The sequence below is a fragment of the Quercus suber genome, unplaced genomic scaffold (assembly GCF_002906115.3).
Source record: "Quercus suber isolate HL8 unplaced genomic scaffold, Cork oak 2.0 scaffold_116, whole genome shotgun sequence".
In the NCBI taxonomy this organism is placed as follows: Eukaryota; Viridiplantae; Streptophyta; class Magnoliopsida; order Fagales; family Fagaceae; genus Quercus; species Quercus suber.
Genome location: NW_027069581.1, coordinates 370,135 through 394,233, shown reverse-complemented (window position 1 = coordinate 394,233; position 24,099 = coordinate 370,135). Strand labels below are relative to the sequence as shown.

At 35.1% G+C, this 24,099-nt stretch overlaps 1 non-coding gene across 1 annotated transcript; it reads right to left on the bottom strand.

Moving 5' to 3' along the window:
* Positions 1 to 9,389: 9,389 nt before the first annotated feature.
* Positions 9,390 to 9,496, bottom strand: LOC112004024 (small nucleolar RNA R71). The gene has a single exon (XR_002882047.1). It is a non-coding gene; the product is annotated as a small nucleolar RNA R71 (small nucleolar RNA).
* Positions 9,497 to 24,099: the final 14,603 nt, after the last annotated feature.

The following is a 24,099-nucleotide window of genomic DNA, read 5'->3' as shown; positions in this document are numbered from 1 at the left end:
TTATGCCGAGGGTTTCAGTTTCCTTTTCGATAACACATCGCATGTTGTCCCTGTGTTTGCATCTCTCTTCCCTTTATCTTTGCCTTTTATTTTCTACTGTGGATGTGATTATAATTGGCTTAAATTGTTTATCAATTCTGTGTTTGGCTTATGTTCATGTTCCACACATTAATTGTTTGATAATAAGCTTGAATTGAGAATTTGTAATTTGGGGTCTAAACGTTCAAGGGTGTTTTACACACATATTGAACATTCACAACTTAATGTATTTGACTTATGTCATTAATGAGTAAAGAATAACACTAATTTGTGACAGAATCAGAGTCTGGTGAATGGTATGAAACTGGTCTTGTTTTATCACAGAATTATCTCGTCTTGAACACTGACATTGAGAGTCTTGTTTGGTAGGACGATGGGAGTTGGACATGAGTCCTTTTATGCAACAGGCTGCCAAATGTTCCACTTGCATTATAGCAGTGATATTATTGGAGCTCAGAACTGGATGATAAAAAGGCACATTTTCTTAACCAACAAAAATATCATATTACTTTAAAATCAAAACAAAATCAAGTTTCTGAACTTGCCTGGACCCTGGACCATCTCCCAACAGAAGACTTCCACCCAACAATTGCATGAATAACGACGACATTTTCCTGAAAACCAATAAGTAAAAATGTCAAGCTTAAGGTAAACTTAAGCATGCATGTCATACCCTTTGATTTGGTTATATACCGTAATTTCAACATTATCAAGGATGATACAACTAATGAGCCTTACACCACCTCCTATACGAGTATTTGCAGATATCGAGAAATTGGGACCAATCTGTTTCACCACAGCAGAGAGGTCTATCGTTATAAATATAAAATTATTTCCAATCCAACTAGATAGAAGCAAAAATTACTTCTCTACCTATTGATTTTAAGTGTACCCACCTGCTATCTCCTCCCTCCCCACCCCCCTAACACACACAAAATGAAACATCAAAAAACTGCAAAAGATCACAGGAAAAATTGCCTATCTTTCTAGTAATATAATTGTACAACAGTGAAATGGGTATGTGATTTCCAAAACATCAGAAACCATCGTAATGAGGAGCTTGCATAGACCAGTAAAACTCGTCAGAGGCATTATTAAGTCAGACTGAGAAGGGAGAGATCACCTTAACACTCGGATACACTTTTGCTGATGGATGAACATAAACATAACCAGTAATGGCAGCACTCTTTGTACCATCCCCATGTGCCAAAAGATGGGGGGAGGTGAACCGAAATTGTGCAAGATATAAACCATAATATTTCAAGGACATCCTGCAAGCATCAATTCTCATATAATGACCCTGATTGGAGGGGCTTAGGTTATAACAATACAACACCTTGTTGTCAGGCTTACCCAGGAGTTTTGATCTGTTCCCAAAAGTCCAAAGTCTCATATGTATATAGCTGCTTCTTCCCTGCAAGGGGTGACAGAAAATCTTGATCCAATCTTACAAAATCTGTGGGAAGACTCCTGTTGAAGCAACACTTATATCAGGACAGGAAATTGAGAGAAATCACTATTAAATCCAGAGTTCAGAAACAGTGACAGTTTTACTAGTTAAGTTTAAACTGTATAATAACAGATGGTATTACAGAAATAGATCTGGTAGATTCTGTAGTAAAAATCCCCATAGGTTGTCACAATCTGACCCCAATAACCCAACTTGGGTTTTCAAAGCACACATCAAACACATCCCTAAGAGCATAAATAAACTCCAAGAGAGCAAGGAACTGAATCTTGAATGAAAAGAAGGCCAAGAAACTCAAAGGACCAAGCTTCAGCTTAAGCCTAAAATGCTCTTATATTATTCACTGCTCGCTAACAAATTATAATATTCAATGAGATGGTTGAAATGGCACCGTCCAATACTATATATTTGGTATCCTGATGATAACAAGGAAAAGAGTTCATGTATTGTGAGCGTGAGTATAGAATGCTTGAGAATACCACCTTCTTCCTCATAACTGTGGTTGCTGCTTATGGACCTTAGTTGAATTCCAAATTCAGCAAAGAAAACAATTTGAAATTAAGATTATGAAGCTAAAGATTAAGCCTCCTGCAATGTAATTCTTTCTTGGATTTGATTGCTCATTTGAATTTTCAGTTGTAATTTATTGACAAGAAGTATTATAATCATCATGGGACTTTTTTTAAAACTCTTCTTTCTTTCTTATAAAACTTTATCACTTATTAAGGAAAACTCTTATAATACGACAGTATATATTCCAATCTTTAACTCAAATTTCAACATTAACAAAAACAATAAACAATTACCTGTTCCATCTTAGCTTAAACGATGCCTCAGCACACTGGTTATGTGCAATGTATGGTGAGGCGGTGAGTTTAGGTCCAGTTTCTCTGGCACACGATACTCATTCATTGAGGCTGGCAGCAGCGTAAAGGGAGAGCAGGTTTCTGCAACTATGCCAATTGCCACAGTTGTACACACACGGTTCTAACAGAGAGCCTTGAAGAAGGGCAGGAGAGGAGGAATCCCAAGACTGAAAGCTCTTGCAGTGGTGTTCCTCACATATTCATCAATATTTTCAATATCAGGACGCATAGCAGTAATCATAGTAGCCAAACCAACAGTTTCACTTAGATTAGAAAAATCTCTCTAGTCTCTACCCTCAACACACGCATAATAATCATCATCAATCAATAAAGGCTCAATCACAACAAGAATCTTATGAGCATAAGGACGTACCAATTCACCAAGCTTGTAAAGCACTCTGTCAATAACCTTCACCAAAAGATGCCTCTCCTCTCCTGGTCCTCCAAAGTGGGCTGCATAAGCAATGGCAGAATCTGGTTAAACAATGAGCCAACCCCAAACTCTCTACAATGCACTGGAATGTCACAAAAAGAACTCTATCTTTTCCAAATCGTAAACAATTCAGGGTATAATAATGGCAACCAGTCATTGTAACTCCTTTGGAACGTATGCAAGTTGTAGATCATTTCTACATTAGCATATTTGATCAAGTTTTGACTTCTTCATAACTGTGACTTCAAATCCTTTCATCTATATTATTGTAGTGGTTGTAAGCAAGGCAAATGGCAAGGGATTTGATATTTCTTAATATGCACACAGTGTAAACATAAGAGAAATTGCCAGTAAGCTATTGAAGTGGAATCCTCAATTAAAAAAAAAAAAAAAAAAAAAAAAACCCAATCTCCAAGAGAAATTTATCTTAATATGCACACAGTGTAAACATAAGAGAAATTGCCAGTAAGCTATTGAAGTGGAATCCTCAATTAAAAAAAAAAAAAAAAAAAAAAAAACCCAATCTCCAAGAGAAATTTCCTGTAAGTTTAAGATTTGGGAATTATCCAGATTGTAGGCATAATTCTCCTAGACAATAGTGCATTTGATGACCACTATTGATTATGACAACTAAAGTTGGCGAGCTAGATAAGTATAGAACAAAGTCTAACCTTTTCTGTATCTCCTGATGATACCAAAGGTCTGGCAGAATCATGGACACAAACAAGCTCTGAGTTCAAATCAACCACCTGAAAACTGAAGCAGCATCATTGATAATCAAACAAATTCAACGTAAAGGTCTAAAGGGTATAGACCATGTTTTGGGTGATTTTTAAAAACGATGTTGTAGGGTATCTAAAGGTCTGAAATGGAAATTTCTGAAGTTCATTCCCAGAATTTTGCAAGTTACCAACAAAAAATATATTAGTTTATAAGCCGAAATCTTCAAGTTCATTGCCAAAATATATGTAGTACAAAAAATATATAACCACAGGACAAAAAAATCCTATACATCACAAGAAGATCTTATACTATTGCAAGCCCAAAGTAGCACTAATTCTTGAACTTGTTGAGCTACAACAAAAGACCAACCAAAAGAATTGGTATTAGCAGAATACTTTTCAAAAAAAGAAAAGCAAACAATTGGCAAAGCATAATCTAATTGAGTTAATTATCAAACTTATCAGCTCTTTAGGTAGGTAACTACTTCTCTTTGTAATGTCTCACAACAAAGTTTTGTTTTCCCAATTTCATAATTGAAAAGAAATAGATATTGTTGCAATTGGAAAAAACAATACCTAGTACTAAACACAGCTATAAAATGTATCTTCAAATGTAAGTTGATTGTTTAGACATGAGATACTACCTCTCAGATTACTATTTTCAACACACCCATAATGAGTGCTTCTAGTCCACTTACTAAGACATTATTTTATGCTTACTCATTCTTGCAAAGTTCTTATCAATTCCTGCAGTTTCACTTGCCTACTAACTATGGTTTGCTTGTTGTTAAGACCTCCATAACTTGATCAAATGGGTGTAAAAGTGAATTAGAAAAGCTAAAACATTCACAGCCTTGAGTGAGCATGCACCAACTCTAAATGAGGATGTCAAAAACTCTTACAATTGGGAATCTTTGAGTTCAATTATTTCCTACTTGACATGTCATAATCTATAATTTCACCCATACGGGTAACATCATATCAACTTTGCATTAAATATGACTAAAGGACAGCAATATGTTCTGAAGATGGTTTTTCTACCCTTTAAGAAATGTCCACAGTTGAATTCAAAATATTATTCTTAGGAGAACCATGCCACTTGGAGGGCACCATTTTTGGTTCCACCCATACCAATTGACCATAAAAAATCATCCTTGTTTTCTTCTTCTCACTGCTTCCTTGACTGGTCACACCTTGCCTGAAAAGAACACAAGCAAATACTAATATGCAAATCATTTAACTATAAAGAGATGTATATGTAATCGATATTGAATCGAAGTACAGTACCATGTCCAGTCCCCCAGTCAGGAGGATGTGTCCGTGTCCATGGCGGCCTTCATGAACGATCCTCAATGTGTGAAGCCTCTGGTGGGTGGGTGGGTATCTTTGTTTGGATGAACTCGGTTTGCATAAACTCAGGGGGGACAGCACCAGGGGGGGTCACCCAAGGGTGGGCATGAATCTCATCTTATCTCTACCACATACATCTGCAGGGGCAGTGCGGGTAGTCAGTGGGGGAGACGTATAAGTGGTGGGCAATGAAAATGTAGTAGAGGATGTGGATGGGGACCGAGATGTGTCCCCATGGGCAAATGTATGGGATGGACCTGCATCATCGTGTGCCATGGAGCCCATGTCAAAAACAATGTCCAAACACATCTCATTTGCTGTTTGACTTTCCTCCCCCATGGTGTGGTCGTGCACGGGTGTGTGACACCGACCAGATGTAGGCACAAGTGTGTGACATCGACAAGATGTGGGATGCTAACTAGATGTGGGACACCGACTAGATGTATGACGCTAACTATATTGACGACCTCCATGCCCTTGACATTTACCTGCTTGCCGACCATTCCTTACAGCCGATTCACTTGTGTTGCCCACAGGGCATGCATCATCCAAGGTCAACCAACCGATCTCTTCAACAAATTGCAAGGCATTAATACAGTTGGTGTAGATCTTAGACCCTAGTTCTCACTTTGCTATAATCTTCAACTGTGATTCAACCTGTCACAAGTATATAAGAGTAGTGTTAGTAGGTTGATCTAAACTATGCGAAGCGAGGTACATTTATAACAAAACAATCTTTGTAAACTTACCAAAGTGTCCCAGTACGAGGTCTCTTTTGTAATATGGCGAAGAGTGCAGGGACTAAACCACACCATATTCTCATCATTGTAGCTTATCTCCCCACGAAAGAGCGGTGCATCAACAATTGTGGCGTGCGCAGCCCATTTAGCAATATGCGTGGCATGTTTTTCAGCCCAGTTTTTATCCTGCTTGCCCTAGAGTGTTATCTTGTGAAGTTCAGTTGAAGTATTGACATCGGCCAGTATGCCTTGCTTCATCCTAAACTGTCGAAGAAGACGTTCGGGGTGATGGCCTTCAACCATGTAAAAATGTATGAGCGACATGATAGACCTCCAAATGTGTTAGTCTACCGTACAATATGCAGGCAGGGAACCCAAATAATTTTTGTATGGCTCCTAGACAATCTGCAATGATCCAACTAATGCAAACAACCATATTAACAATATAATTAGAAAAAAATTTGTACCGAATGTGAACAATACATGGCAACAATGTTTAACTCTAAAATAAAAAATATATATTCATTCCAAAGAGAATTGTAATTACAACAACTACATGCCAAAGCGGTTCCCACGTGTAAGGCACGATACCTTGGTCGTAGAGAAGCAAGTGACATACGATAGGCGCATAGGACGTGCATTGGATGTTCAGTTGTTATCTTAGCCCCTTTCCATCTAGCAAATAACATAGACATAACACACATCTTTTAATTGAACATCTAAGGGTTATCATGCATTTGGTGACAACAGCAATCAGGGGAAAATTCACTTCAAATACATAAACATTCTTCTTCTTCTTCTTCTTCTTCTCCTTCTTTATTTATTTTTAATTATAAACATATATGACTGAAAATGGCAATAATATATATCTAATGCAACCTTCACTGATTTCATTAAAAAAAAAAATGAATTAAACTTTAGAATGTTAAGTAGATTACAGCATATTCGGCTAATAGAAATAGAATACATTAGCATGAAAGATAAAACATTTTCACCCCTAAATAAATAAACTAGAAAGCCACAAGTTTTAGATGCCAATATCGAAGAGCTCATAGTTAAACTTCATACTCATAAGGCATTATCCAAAGCTAGAAACTTGCTAAATCATTTTCATTACAAAAATGTAAACACCATTCTATATTCAAGAAGATCTAGCTTTCAATGAGTAAGCAAACAAAACACATTGTTCATTACAATATTGCAAAGTAGAAGCAACACACTTAAGATGACAATCTACAACCCTACTGTGCAAAAGGAGCCTGAAGTTGCCATCACTGACGTTACATATATAATAGCCTAGCTACATGGCAATATTTATGGTCAAATTTGAAGTAAAATATGTGCATCAATTCAATCATGTTTTTTTAAAATAGAAAATAATCAAAAATAGGCAACAATGTAATGATGACCCGATTAATAAATAATGAAGTATGTAGTGAGTGGGTTTTGCATATTGTGTAAATTTTACAATCTAATTGATCAATTGGATTACAAGATACCCAAAAAAAAAAAAAAAACCGAAAATTAAGATCAGAAACAACATGCAAGACAAACCCTAGATAGAGTGAGAGAGAGAAAGATAAAGAAGTATTGTTGTTGATGATAGCGCTAGTCTTTGAACTCTTCAGCGGTGAATTTGAGAATGGCGGTGAAAGGTGCTACCTCTAGAACGCTAAGAGAAAGAGAGTTTGATTTGAACGAACACTTTGAAGGGAGAGGTCAGAGTCACTTTGAAGGAAGACTGAAAGCTAGATTGAGACAGTTGATGTGCATGAAATATATACAATAAAGTACTCACATATCTACGTATTTATCTTTACTTTTATGTTATTTTGTTACTGATTATATAATATCTTTGTATTGCAGGTAACAAGGGCTTTACATGCAAAGTGGGGCTAGGCCAATTAAATTCAAGTCCAATTGGAGCAAGAAATCAAAGGAAATTTGCACCAAATCCAAGTCCAATTCGGATCAGGACTCTAGCCTGCACATCAATTAGTATTTTTGGCATAACTTTCGGCTCAGATATCCAATTGAGATGATTCAAGTTGGGCTGGAAAGTTACTTAAAGGGCTAAAAATTTGTAGTTTACCAAAAGTCCTAATTTTGAATTTAAATGGGCCAAAATCATCGGTAAAAAGAAGCCTAAAAGTCTGGGATTTTCTCCAAACGGGAATTCAACTTGTAATAGGATTCCTTGACCTATTTAAAGGCTCTTTAGGGTAAAAAGAAGAGGAGAGAAACCTAAGAGGAAAAGGGGGCTGCCGCATAGAAGAATTTGCTTTTGGGAGTTTCAAAAGAGGAGTATCTGAGGACAAAGGCGAGAGCTTCATATTGATCAACCAATTCGGATGAAAGACATAAGTTTTATTTGTTTTCTTTTCAATTTTATTATGAACTAAATTTTATTTTCTAGAGCATTGATGTAGTCTAGCAATGAACACACAATTTATTTTCTGAGTTATTTTATTTTTAATATTTCCATAATTGAGTGTTTAATTCTTATTCTTAATGCTTACTATTTTTTACAAATTATAGTTTGATCAATTGAATTACAATGAGACCGAGAGCTGATTTGTTATTTTAGTTCTAGAATTAAACATCATTAGTTGAGCGAAAGTAAAGACGCTTTACAGCGACTAGTGTGATTTTTCAGAAAATTCAAAGTACGTAATGAGTCTCCAATTAATTAAATTCACATAGAGATATTGAATTGTTATTTGAAGATATTTTTGATATTATTCGAGAGAAAATATTGAATACTTAAGGAATTTTTAATCATCAACGTGAGATTATTAGAATTTAGTAATTAGGATGGATAAATTGTGTGAGATTTGTTAGAGGAAATCAATCGCTCTAGATCCATTCTTATCATATTTTTACACTGTTAGATTTTTATGCTTTGTTAATTCTTTTTATTCGTAGATTTATTTTTATTAAATATTTCAATTTAATTCAGATAGTAGAACATTCCATTTATTTTTTATTTTTCCAAATAGTAATTAATTTAGTGAATTTCGGTATTCAATAACATAGTTGATCCTTATGGGTTTGACATTCGTTTTCTAAAAACACTTTACTACTTGTTACGATTCTGTGCGCTTGTAGATTATTTTACGTGAACAAGTTTTTGGCGCCGTTGCCGGGGATTAACTATTTGTTATTGATATTGATACTAGCTAGATATTTACTACTTTGGATTTTATTTTATTTAATTAAAAAAATTAATTAGGTGCATCTGAGTTTGTTTTCTTTCTTTTCAGGAATTAGAAGTGCATGCCCTGATCTAAACCATTAGAGCATACACTCTTTGATCCTAAAATTGAAAGAACCTTACGTCAGCTCAAGAGAGAAAAGAAGAAAGAAGCCAACACATCTCTATCTAAGATGGCCGATCAAGAGCAAAAGGTGTTAAGGGATTATGCTATGCCCTTGGTAAATGGAGCTACATCGAGCATAAGGAGGCCAACCATACAAGCCAATAATTTTGAGATCAAGCCGACCATCATTCAGATGATATAGCAGACTGTCCAGTTCGGGGGGCTGTCACAAGAGGATCCTAATGTCCATATTGCAAATTTCTTGGAAATTTGTGATACTTTTAAACATAACGGAGTGACAGATGAAGTGATTCGACTAAGGCTTTTTCCCTTCTGACTTAGGGATAAAGCAAAAGTTTGGTTGAATTCTTTGCCACCTGGCATCATTACTACATGGGAGGAGTTGGCACAAAAATTCTTAGCAAAATATTTCCCTTCTGTAAAGATAGCAAAGCTAAGGAATGATATCACCACATTCATCCAATTTAAGGGTGAATCATTATATGAAGCATGGGAGAGGTACAAAGATTTATTGCGAAGATGTCCTCATCATGACCTTCCAGCATGGCTTCAGGTGCAAACATTCTACAATGGTCTAGGAGCTACAAACAGGTCTATGGTTGATGCAGCAGCTGGTGGAGCTTTAATGAGTAAAACTCATGAGGCAGCTTATGAACTTCTGGAAGAATTGGCATCCAACAACTATCAATGGCCTACAGAAAAAGCAATGCCAAGAAAGACAGCTGAAGTTTTAGAACTTGATTCTATTACCTCATTGGCAGCACAAATGGCAACTTTGTCTCAACAACTAGGTAAAATGAATGTTAATGCTATTCAAACTAATGTTGTTTGTGATCATTGTGCAGGAAATCATTCAAGTGTCGATTGCCAAGTGGGAAATCCTTTTGCCCAATCGAGTTATGGACAGACAAATTATGTGTCAAATTTTTAACATCAAAATAATCCATACTCGAACACGTACAATCCTGGATGGAGGAATAACCCCAACTTCTCATGGAGCAATAACCAAGGGCAGGCTAAATCACCTCAACAATTTCCACAGCAAAAGAAGAAGCCAACACTTAAGGACATGTTCATGCAGTACATGTAGAAGACAGATGTGGCGATGCAAAACAACTCAGCTTCAATCCGTAATCTTGAGGTGCAGATCGGTCAACTCTCAAGCATGCTCACAAAGAGGACTATAGGAACTTTGCCAAGTAACACTGTCACCAATCGAAAGAACATGTAAAGGCAATATCATTGAGAACTGGACAAACATATGAGGAGCCAAAAGTAACAAATGCCAAACAAGATGAAGCTGTGGATAATGAGGAGTCAAAGATGAAGGAAGCCCAGTCAGAGATGAAAGAAGTGGAGCAAGCTGAGAAGACTAAGGAGAATGAAAGAGCTTCAAAATCCAAAAAATCCAGGGAAGTTACTTTTGAGACTTATTCTCCTTCAATTTATGATCCACCAATTCCTTTTCCACAAAGATTAAGAAAAAACAATGTGGATGATCAATTTTCTAAATTTCTAAGTGTATTTAAGCAATTGCATATTAATATTCCTCTCATTGAAGCTTTGGAACAAATGCCTAAATATTCTAAATTTTTGAAGGATATTATATCAAAGAAGCGGAAATTGGAGGAGCATGAAACAATAATGCTGACAGAGGAGAGTAGTGCAATATTACAAAAGAAGCTGCCACCTAAGCTGAAAGATCCAAGGAGTTTCACTATCCCTTGCACTATAGGAAAATCTTATTTTGATAGAGCTTTATGTGATTTAGGGGCAAGTATTAATCTAATGCCTCTTTCTGTTTTCAGGAAATTGGGTCTTGGAGAAGTAAAGCCGACCCATAATTCTTTACAATTGGCGGATAGATCCATTAAATATCCAAGAGGAGTCATTGAGAACATATTAGTAAAAGTTGACAAGTTCATCTTCCCAGCTGACTTCATTGTCCTTGATATGGATGAGGATGAGGAGATTCCTTTGATATTGAGTCGACCTTTCCTTGCGTCGGGGAGAACCCTAATTGATGTCCAGCAAGGAAAACTTGTTTTGAGGGTCGGAGAGGATGAGGTCACTTTTGATGTATTTAAGTCTATGGAATTTCCTTCCGAGACACATTCTTGTTTTCAAATAAGTGACCGAGACATGATCATGGCCGACGAGACTTGTGTAATTGATTTTCAAAAGTTACCACTTGAGGTATGTCTTACTCGCTCTACACCTGTTAAATTCAATAATGAAAAGGTTAAAGAGTGTGAAAGATATTTGGAGGCTACACCACTCTTTCCTCTTTCAATGCAACCAAAAGTGGAAGACCTAATATCATGTCAGCCAACATCTCCACCAGAGGAACCTCCTAAACTTAAGCTCAAACCTCTTCCATCAAATTTAAGGTACTCTTTCTTAGGCCAAGACTCTACTTTGCCAGTTATTATTAACAGTTCTTTGAGTATGTAGAGGAGGAAAAGTTGCTGAGAATCTTGCGGGAACACAAAATGGTTTTGGGTTGCACCATCTCTGACATCAAAGAAATTAGTCGTTCAATTTGCACACACAAGATTTTAATGGAGGATAACGTTGTTGGGATTAGTGCCCTTAAATCCTATTGTATGATGCTATGTATGACATTATGTATGACATGATGTATAACTTAATATTGTAATTAATAAAGTTGTTTTATTATTACCTAAAATAATGGTAACATGAATATTCGGACATTATCATTTAGTCCATGAGATGCATAGTATGTGATTTATGTGATTTAGTCACAGAAGATATAAGTCACAAGTTCTTTGTAAACTCAGAATTTTAGTTCATAGTCGGTGGTGAAATTGGGCATTTCATCTGCGAAGATTATAACATATCAACTAAGATGATTTGTCTTGATCATGGAGGTGGAGACTTCTAGTTGATGTGTTAATATGTTTTAAGAGTTAAGACATATTGAACTAGACTGCTGTGAGATTTATTATTCTCCTAACGACTGTCAATTGAATAATAAATCTCACGACTTATAATTGCATGAACTCTTAATCCTGAGAGAATAATGGACCTAATCATGAAGTGTAGGTTGCTTTGATATATCAAGAGTGAGATCTAAAGTAACGGTCAAAACTCAGTATGTTGGGCAGCCACATTTCGTGTTGATGGAACATATATTCTCAAGATGGAATTCATAATCTCTTAACAGAGATTTAAAATATTCCTTGAGATAAGTTTAATGGGTTTAGTTATTCAGAGAGTTAGGCCTAACCACTTTGGTAAGAAATTACTAAAGTATATATTTATGAAATTGGATTTCATAAATATATAATGAATAACTTAAAAAGATTAAACCGGGTACTCAAGGATTAAGACATAGTAATCTTCAAAGTGACAGTCTTATTTATGACTTTGAATTACTACGAATATTTTATGAAGGGGTTGCATGTATAATAAAGTTTTGGGATATAATTTATTAATAAGGCCTAGAGTGCAATTATATTTATATAGTGGTATTAAATATAATTAATGGTAACTTTGGACTTGTCAAGAGTTGACAGAAAAGCCCAAGGCCCATTGGAGCTAGTGTCTTATTGGTCCTTTTGGTCCCACTCCAAGCCACACATTAAAGCCCAATTGGAAAAGCCCAATAGGCCGGCCAATTAGATAATCAGTTATATATAAAGGAGAGACATACAGAATTTTTATTAGAGAAAAAGTGAGACACCATTGTGAAGTGTGTGTATGTGTGAGTGAAACCACTCAATTATTCTCCCTTGGAAATTGATTGAGAGACCACACTTCTTGGGCGTAAAGTGGAATTGGAGTGAAGATTGAAAGTGTTCCCAAGGACTTATAATCTTTGTTTTTGAATTTCACCGCACCAAGGTACGCTAATTCTGAAATTTACATAATGCAAGTTATCAATCATGAATGAAATAGATCTTTGTTTATTGCTTCCGCTATGTGTTTTGTATGAGATACAAAACCAGATTTAACCAACAATTGGTATCAGAGCCAGGGTTTCATATCATGATTGTATAGCATGTGATTGAATTTCAGAATCAAAGAATATAATTTCTTTGCATGATGGGATTCTTGAATCTGCCGTGATTGTTCTATATAATCACATTTATAGGATTTTTGATTTCATAATTTACTTTTTGGAGATTGACTTTGTGTTGATATGAAGTGAATTCCTTTTAAAATGGAATTCCATCTTCAAAAGCATTTATGTTGGCCCACGGTAGTTTTTTGTTGTCTTAAAGGATTCATTTGAATCCTTGCTATATACAATGATTGAAGAACCATTCGGTTATATAGATTGAAGTTTCTATAAACTTCTAGATGATATACATGGCTTGGCGCATATATATTTATCCTTGGCCATAAACTTCTAGTTGTTCGGATACAGTTATTGAAATAACTGTCATGTGCACGAACCAATTGATTGCACTGGTTGGACTTTCTTTTATCGCTTGGCTAAAAAGAAAATTTAATAGTTATTGTCTTGATTGCCATCTTGAAATCATATAGGTTTTCATGTAAGTTATATGTAATGTAATAATCCGTATGTTATATTACTTCATGAATTGATTATTACATTATATATAGTTATATGGTTTCAAATGCATTCAAATTTTTACATGCAAGTTCTTGATGGCCATCTTATACGCATGAAATAATTGCCTTGGAAATATTGAATCCGTATATTGTATATATATGGTGTGATAATTGTCATATGTTATAATATGGGTTTATATGTAAATTGTTTATAAAGGATTCAAGGCTTAACTTCATGAATTGATTATTACGTTAAATGCTAGGATTAAAGTATTCATTTAATGAAATTCATTCCTAATGAGATTAGGATTATGTTTTCAAGGGTTTCTAGCATTAATATGGTTCTTGATCATAAAAACCTTTAATTAAAAATATCTAGTGGGAGAGAGATACAAGAGTTGCATCTCACGGCCTCCATTATCAGTTTATAGTAGTGTGGGTAAGCACCTTGTCTTGGCGTATATGCCTTGCGATCCCAAAGGAGGGTGTTTACTTCATAGTACTACAAGATTGAACTAACCTGTTTAAAGTAGTGTGGACAAGCACCTCGTCTTGGCATATATGCCTCGCGATCCCAAAGGAGGGTGTTTTGTTCCATGGTACTACAAGTTTAAACATTATAAGGGAGATGAAATGTGGTTACACATGATTCTAGATAATGGTGTACACTAGACTAAGTGTAATGTTAACCTCCCAAAGGAGCTATGTCATTATTACTTAGAGGCTAAAGCTAATACGGCATATTATTAGTGTATGATAAGAGTTATCATGATAGCACTAATAATGAGAATAGTTCTCAATCAATTAATGTGTTTTATAATAAACTTGCTACCAAGGAATTATAGACATGGATTGGTTTGTCGTTGCATATATTATTTATGGTTTTATAAGGTTCCATATTATGTGATTATATGCTAAATTGATAGTGTCTAGTTTACTCATTATATTCATGTTTATTATTTTCAAATTTAAAATCATGGCATCATTTAGCCCACTTGTTTTTATATTTAATCAAAAACAAACTGATTGGATCCAACTATATTGATTGGAAAAGAAACTTGGACATTGTTTTTACTGCTGAAGAGCACAAATATGTGCTTACTCAACCATGTCCTAGCTTTCCATCATTAGATGCTCCTCTTGAGGAAAAACAGCGATGTGATCGTTGGCAGAAATCTAATGAGATGGCCAAGTGCTATATCCTAGCATCTATTTCAAATGTTCTACAGTATCAAATGCAGGATGTAGAACTAGCTTCGGACATTATGCTCAGTCTGAAGGAGATGTTTGGTGAGCAAGGCCGTTCTGCTAGCAAGAAACTATGAGGCAGATTTATAATACCAAAATGGCTGAAGGTACTTCAGTGAGGAGCATTGTCTTAGGATGATCTCTAATCTGAATACATTGGAAGTTTTAGGTGCCGATATTGATGGAGAATCCCAAGTGGATATGATACTCCAGTCACTACCAGAATCATTCAAGGAATTTAGACTTAACTATAATATGAACAAAAAGATTTATACACTGTCTGAATTGATGAATGAGTTGGTAGCGGCGGAAGGCATCCTTGGTACTTCTAGTGTTGAAGCCAATGTTGGTGAAGCTTCTACTTCTCAACCTAAGTCGAAAGGCAAAGGTAAGAAGAAGAAGAAGAAGAACTTCACTAAGAAAGATGGTAAACAAGTTGCCTTAGGAGTTGCCAACAAAGGAAAGAAAACCAAAGGAAAGTGTTTCCATTGTGGTGAGAAAGGACATTGGAAGAGAAATTGTCCAATATTTAAGGCTGCCAAAAATAGAGGTATGAAAAGTACATTCCTTCTTGAAACATGTTTGGTACAGAATCCCACAGATTCTTGGTGTGTGGATTCAGGTTGTACTAATCATATCTACAAATCCTTGCAGGGGTTTCAGGAGATCAGAAAGCTGAATGAAGGGGAAATTTTTCTTACCTTGGCTGATGGGAGCAAGATTCCAGTTGTAGCTATTGGAGTGTTTAATTTATGTTTTGAATCTAGAGTTTTAGTATTGGAAGACTGTTTGTATGTATCTAATGTTCGTAGAAATTTAATTTCTGCAACTTATTTAGGTAAACATGGGTATTATGTTATCCTAAAAGACAATGTTGTAATAAAGAAGGATAAAGTGTTTATCTGTTCTGGCAATATTGTGGATGGTTTTTATATTTTAACTCCTAATAAGCATGAATTATATAATTTTGAATTAGATCATAACTCTCATGTAAAATCATTAAAGAGAAAGTTTCCTTCTACTAATGAAGCATATCTTTGGCACTTGCGTTTGGGTCATATTAATCCAAATAGAATTCAAAGACTGATCAAAGATGGACTTTTAGAGCCATTGGACTTTGATGAATTTCCTGTTTGTGAATCTTGTTTGGAAAGCAAAATGACCAAACGACCTTTTAAAGCAAAAGGTAGAAGAGCCCAAGAGTTGCTTGAATTAGTTCATACAGATGTATGTGGTCCTATGTCAACCCAAGCAAAAGGAGGTTACGAGTATTTCATCACTTTTACCGATGATTACTCTAGATATGGTTATATGTACCTAATGAGACGAAAGTCCGAAGCCTTTGAAAAGTTCAAAGAGTTTAGGGTTGAAGTTGAGAATCAATTAGGTAAATGCATAAAAACCATTCGATCTGATCGGGGTGGCGAATACCTTCTTGGGGATTTCAAGGATTACTTAACTCAAAATGGGATTATATCCCAATTGATTGCACCTGGAACTCCCCAACAGAATGGTGTAGCAGAAAGAAGGAATAGGACTCTTTTGGAAATGGTTAGGTCCATGATGAGTTACTCAACTTTACCAGTTTCTTTTTGGGGATATGCACTAAAAACTGCAATGCATATTTTGAATTTAGTTCCATCAAAATCTGTTCCCAACACACCTAAGGAATTGTGGAGTGGGCGTAAGCCAAGTATGAAATATCTCCACATTTGGGAATGTCCAGCACATGTGTTGAAAAGGAAGTCTGATAAGTTGGAATCTAAAACCGAAGTATGCATGTTTTTAGGGTATTAAAAAAAAAAAACAAAGGGTTATTTATTCTATAATCATAAAGATAACAAAGTGTTTATTAGCACACATGCCAAATTTTTGGAAGATGATTATATGAATAATTTTGATCCTAGAAATAAAGTTGTTTTGGCTGAAATGAATGAACCTTTAGTTGAACAACCAATAGATGAAACTAGGGATGATGTGGTTGTATTGGATACACCACAAGATACTACTCATGAGATGTCTAGTACACAAGTGCCTCGTCGTAGTGGGAGAATTGTTTGGCCTCTCATAAGATTCATAGGTTTAGGAGAAACTTATGAAGCTATCTCAGAAGAGGCTGAATCGGATCCCTACACTTATGAAGAGGCAATGAATGATATAGATGTACATCATTGGATCAAAGCTATGAAATCTGAATTAGATTCCTTGTATTCTAATCAAGTTTGTGATCTTGTAAAGGCGCCTAATGGCATTAAACCTGTTGGTTGCAAATGGGTTTACAAAAGGAAGAGAGGGGCAGATGGAAAGGTTGAAACCTTTAAAGCATGACTAGTGGCGAAAGGGTATACACAAAAAGAAGGTATTAACTATGATGAAACTTTTTCACCAGTAGCCATGCTTAAATCTATCAGAATTCTCTTATCCATTACTGCTCATTATGATTATGAGATTTGGCAAATGGATGTTAAGACTGCATTTCTTAATGATAATCTTGAAGAAGAAATCTATATGATGCAACCGGAAGGTTTCATAGCAAAGAACCAAAAGCATATGGTATGCAAGTTAAAAAGGTCCATTTATGGACTTAAATAAGCATCTAGGTCATGGAACATCAGATTTGATCAAGCAATCAAGTCATTTGATTTTGAACAAAATCTTGATGAACCATGTGTGTACAAAAGACATCGAGATAAAGTAGTAATATTCCTAGTGCTTTATGTTGATGACATTCTACTCATTGGAAATGATGTAGGGGTAATGTCATTAGTAAAGGTTTGGTTGTCAAACCAATTTGATATGAAGGACTTGGGTAAGGCTAACTTTATTCTAGGGATCAAGCTTTGGCGAGATCGTAAGAATAGGATGTTAAGCTTATCACAGGCTGGATATATAGATAAGGTTCTAGAACGGTTTAGCATGCAAAACTCCAAGAAGGGATTACTTCCTTCCAGACATGGAGTTCCTCTGTCTGATGACCAAAGGCCTAAGACTCAAGAGGAAAAAGATATGATGAGACAAGTTCCTTATGCTTCTGTAGTAGGAAGTCTCATGTATGCCATGCTTTGTACTAGACCAGATATTTGTTATTCAGTAGGCATGGTCAGCCGATATCAATCAAATCCAAGACCAAAACATTGGCAAGCTGTAAAGCATATTCTCAAGTATCTACGGAGAATGAGAGATTATATGCTTGTTTATCGATGTGAGGATTTGATACCTATTGACTATACAGATTCAAATTTTCAGTCCGATCTAGATTTCAGAAAGTCCACATCAGGATGTGTATTCACCTTAGGAGGTGGAGCCATAACATGGAGGAGTGTCAAACAATCTTGTGTTGCGGACTCCACCATGGAAGCAGAATATGTTGCTGCTTGTGAAGCAGCAAAAGAACCTGTATGGCTCAAGAAATTCCTTTCTAACCTTGGTGTAATGAGAATGGAACAAGTTCCCATCACATTGTTTTGCGACAATAGTGGTGCAGTTGCACAATCAAAAGATCCAAGGAATCACAAGAAAGGAAAGCACATTGAGAGAAAGTACCACATCATTAGAGATATTATTGCTCGTGGAGATGTGATGGTGGCAAAGATTGAAAGTGCAAATAATCTAGCAGATCCCTTTACCAAAGCCTTGCCTCAAAGAACCTTCGAGTCGCATTTGGAGGGAATGGGAGTTAGATTAGTGCACAATAGTCTTTAGGGCAAGTAGGAGATATGTTGGGATTAGTGCCCTTAAATCCTATTGTATGATGCTGTGTATGACATTATGTATGATATGATGTATAACTTAATATTGTAATTAATAAAGTTGTTTTATTATTACCTAAAATAATGGTAACATGAATATTCGGACATTATCATTTAGTCCATGAGATGCATAGTATGTGATTTATGTGATTTAGTCACAGAAGATATAAGTCACAAGTTCTTTGTAAACTCAGAATTTTAGTTCATAGTCGGTGGTGAAATTGAGCATTTCATCTGCGAAGACTATAACATATCAACTAAGATGATTTGTCTTGATCATGGAGGTGGAGACTTCTAGTTGATGTGTTAATATGTTTTAAGAGTTAAGACATATTGAACTGGACCGCTGTGAGATTTATTATTCTCCTAACGACTGTCAATTGAATAATAAATCTCACGACTTATATTTGCATGAACTCTTAATCCTGAGAGAATAATGGACCTAATCATGAAGTGTAGGTTGCTTTGATATATTAGGAGTGAGATCTAAAGTAACGGTCAAAACCCCAGTATGTTGGGCAACCACATTTTGTGTTGATAGAACATATATTCTCAAGATGGAATTCATAGTCTCTTAACAGAGATTTAAAATATTCCCTTGAGATAAGTTTAATGGGTTTAGTTATTCAGAAAGTTAGGCCTAACCACTTTGGTAAGAAATTACTAAAGTATATATTTATGAAATTGGATTTCATAAATATATAATGAATAACTTAAAAAGAATTAAACCGGGTACTCAAGGATTAAGACATAGTAATCTTCAAAGTGACAGTCTGTATTTATGACTTTGAATTACTACGAATATTTTATGAAGGGGTTGCATGTATAATAAAGTTTTGGGATATAATTTATTAATAAGGCCTAGAGTGCAATTACATTTATACAGTGGTATTAAATATAATTAATGGTAACTTTGGACTTGTCAAGAGTTGACAGAAAAGCCCAAGGCCCATTGGAGGTAGTGTCTTATTGGTCCTTTTGGTCCCACTCCAAGCCACACATTAAAGCCCAATTGGAAAGGCCCAATAGGCCGGCCCAATTAGATAATCAGTTATATATAAAGGGAGAGACATACAGAATTTTTATTAGAGAAAAAGTGAGACACCATTGTGAAGTGGTGTGTATGTGTGAGTGAAACCACTCAATTATTCTCCCTTGGAAATTGATTGAGAGACCACACTTCTTGGGCGTAAAGTGGAATTAGAGTGAAGATTGAAAGTGTTCCCAAGGACTTATAGTCTTTTGTTTTGAATTTCACCGCACCAAGGTACGCTAATTCTGAAATTTACATAATGCAAGTTATCAATCATGAATGAAATAGATCTTTGTTTATTGCTTCCGCTATGTGTTTTGTATGAGATACAAAACCAGATTTAACCAACAAACGTCTAGCTACAAACGTTAAATAAAGCGCTTTTGGGAGGCAACCCAAGTTTTTTATTTTTATGTTTATGTTTTTATTTTTCATTTTTTTTCTTTCATTTTGTAGGAGTAAAGAGACCAATGAAATCTTCAATGGGTACACGGCTACACCTCAAGGAAAAATGTGCACTTTACACCCTAAATTTTGAATTTTCATCCAAGTTAACAACAAACTTAATGGCAGGGTAGGAGTCATAGTTTGGGCTGGAAAATGTGCATTCAAAAAGTTTAGGGTGCAAAGTGTAACATAAGGTATAGCTTAGGGTGGTAAACTGTAATTTTCCCCTTTTTTATACTTTGAGTTATTTAGTGTAAAGTTGTTATTAGCAACTGTGTTTTGTTGGCTTTTATTCCATGCCAAATTTGATTGTAATTTTATTCAATCTTTTTGTACCATATATTTATTATGGGATTTGATTGTAAGGGTTGTGTGATAGAGAGAGAGTGTGAAGACTTAAGCAATTGAAGACTAAAGAGTTTTCACGGGTATCTCGCGACTAAGCATCCCACAAAGTGACTCGCGTGCCTTGTACATGCTGGAATGCGAAGAGTCAGGCCAAGATGGAGACAGCTGTGTCTCACAAGTATCTCGCGGGTAAGGCCTTCCCGCGAGACATTCTATTCTGCTAGACTGTCCATTTTGATACACACTTTCTGTGCCTACACTATATATACCCACATTACCAACAAATGTTAAGGAGTACTTCTGAGAGAAAACTCAAGCCATACACCTTGAGAGTTAAAGATGGTTATACCCACAATCCTCTACATGTTTGCTTGTGGAATTTCCTCAACTCCTACCTCTTCATTTCCTTACCATTGAGAGGTTGATAGTCCAAATACTTACCACACCCTTTTAGAGTGTTAAGTGAAGTTTTGGTGCTACTGGGAACTATTGGAAGAAGCTAAGGATGGCAGATGCAACATGGTGCTTGTTGTGGGATCCGGAGAACTAGACAAGACACAGTTCTGAGAAACCTTGTTGGAGTAGGAGCTTGGAGGGCTTAAATACATCACATAGATTAGGCTTGGAAGGTCTCTTGCTAGCCCATGTATCTCAACTGATTGTCCAGTGGATTGATTTCTGCTTGGAGGGCGGCGGAGAGGTTTTTTGCCGAGTTCTTTGATTTCTTCTTCGATAACATATCAGCATGTTATCTTGTGTTTGCATCTTTCTTCCCTACTCTTTTACATTCCATTTTACTGCTGTGTTGCTTTGATTATGGATTAGAGTAGTGTGTTTGTTTATCTGCTTGCTTTTATACTATTCCGCACTTAGTACTAAGTTAGTGTAAAATCAATCGAGCTGTAACTTTAATTTAGGGGTCTAAATAGCTTTTGTGTTTTCAACGCATTTTCGAGCTTTCATTTAGCTTTTTCGTTCCTCCTTCCCACATCACCAATAGCCTCTTATTTAGCAATTTTTGGAATTTTAGATTGACTCTGTAAACACAATCATATACAAGGAACCTAAGGGGAAAGGTGGACTCATTTTGGTGTTTCTGCCCACGTCACAAAAATAACCCTGACAAGTATAATAGTGGTATCCACACCATAATGATTGCTTTTTATTATTAGGTCAAAATTCCAATAAATATTTTGGTGTAGATGAGGTTCAAAGCCTAAATATCTTATTCAGTGACAATAGATTTTTCTAATTAAGTTAACAGAACCCACAACATTTTTGGTATCTCAAATGGTCAATTAATTACTGTAATGTCAAAATAACCAAATAACTAGTTGCATAAAGTAATAACTACAATTGGTAATAGATTGGGATCAAGTTTGACTCAGTTAAGTTTGAGTTATGATGGGGTTTAGGTAAAAATAACCTATGTCTAACCTCTTCAGTAGTTTTTAGACTCATACTAAGTTAGCATGGGTTTAGGTTAATCCATAGTTTTTTTCCCCACTAAATATTAAAAATATAAATCAATTAATTAACAGCATTTAAAATTTAAAATTGATAATAAAAAAAATAATTATAAAAAGATTGATAAAAAAGTTAACTTAGGAAGTACATATGTACCCCCCAAAAAAAAATTCCCAAAAAGTGATACTATGAAAAATTCAAAATTTACCAAATAAGCTATACAAACTGATGGGGAAAAAGTAATTCAAGCATTCATATTTTATGTTGTTAAAATCAACTAATTATATTTATGATCACATCAATTTGTAAATATTTTATAGTAGAATTAGTAGTAATTTTTGCAAATTTTATCCCCCAACAACTCAATTGCCATGTGTGATTGTAAAAAAAGACATAAAAGCACTAATGTCATTATCATTGCCAAGTCACCAACCTCATGAAATTCTCAACCCGCTTTCCCCAACCCCAAGGCCAATTCAATATAATTTGGGGCCTCAAGCGACAAACTTTTATATGTAAGTATTAATCAAATAAATTTATTTAATACTAATCCAAACTAAAGTGAGTAATTTTGATGCATTAAATACATAATCACATAGAGATTTGTGTGTGGGGGGGGGGATTTCAAGTGAGTAATGTTGACAATTTATCATGGAGGATATTAGTTTACGAAAATTAAAGTCCCAAACAATTAGCAGAGATTAATTATCATCAATGATCTAACACATTTACAATATTTTTTTCAAACCATTTAGGTTTCAATTGGGTTAGATTTCTATTAATCTTGTATTTTGGAGGCCTTGTTAGTGATTAAAAAAAAAAAATGCTAAAGTTACTACAAGTTTTATTATAAGATGTTCACAAATTGATATGACAAAGACTATGATTGATGAACTTCAACAACCTAATTAATGAATATTTATTTATTTATTTATTTATTTTTATTTATTTATTTATTTATTTTGTGATTGATGACACGTCAATTTGGAAGCTTATAGTAATAGTATAGCACCACTCATGGCCAAAAAAAAAAAAAAAAAAAAAATTAAAATGCACAACCATTTAAAAAATATTATAAAATTTTGGGCATTTTATTATCGGGATGGGGCCTTCTTTTATAAATGGTAGAAACTTTTTGTAATGGAAACTTTAGGAGGCCTTGGGCCAAACCTGCCCAACCCAAACTCCATCCTATGGAAGTGATGGAACCCAATCATGGGCACTACCCATAGCCAGTTAACCAAAAGAACCTTGATTTGACAGCCCTTTTTCTGGCTTAATGGTGGTATGCGCAGATTTTGGGACATTAAAAATAGAGTTTGGGTGCAATTTCGCTTTGTGTGTATGTGTGCAATTGTGTTGGGAGAGTTCCATTGAGGAACTTCTAGGCTATGGTAGGTCTTTTCATGGTGGGCTAGAGAAGAAAAGAAATGAGGAAGCAAAATAAAGAAGAGAGGGGGGGAAACAAATTTACACAAGTGCCGCAAAAGTTTTTTTTTTTTTTTTTTAAGTTTACATTAGTAGTCTATTTAGTACTATTTTTTGCTACATATAAAACAACTGTAGAAAAAAATTGTGGCTAAAAGTCAGAGTTCAAGTCTTCAGGAGGAAACTTCACACATATATACACATAGATTAGGATAGAGTAGAACTTCAATCTCAAATAAATAAATAAATAAATAAAATTATTTCACCATTTTGATACTTTTTTTTTTTTGTTAAGAAAGACCATTATTAGGATACTAGCTGTATCAAAAGTACCATGTGTTGTATTGTATACTAGTCTATATCGGAGTTACTATGTGTTGTATTGCATGCTTGTAGTGTTAGCACAATTATATAGTAAGTTATTACAGTATTGGAGGCAATTAAGGTAGTTAGTCAGTCAGTTAGCTTAGGCAATGAGTTTTGGCAAGGATTGTATGGTATATAAATTGCTATATTGATCAATAAGAGGCATGAAGGAATTAATCAAGTCTATTCTCTCTATTCTCCGTAAATCTCTTGTTCTGGAGGTAGTTACCCTCAAAGTAACTGTCACTTTCTCTCTATCCCAACCCTCAATTTCTTCCATAATTCCATTCTTTCTTCCTTCCATTTTCTAACTAGCCAAGCACTTAACAACCATTTTGACACTTGATAGAGAGCATCTAATTCAATTTTAACCTAGAACTTAAAGATCTTAATCGGATTAATAAATGTACATTTGATCTAAGTTAAACCAAACATATATTAAAGCATTAATGATTTTAGTTATATGCTAAGAGAAGCAAATGTGTCTTTGGTAGTTTAGAGGTGGATTATCT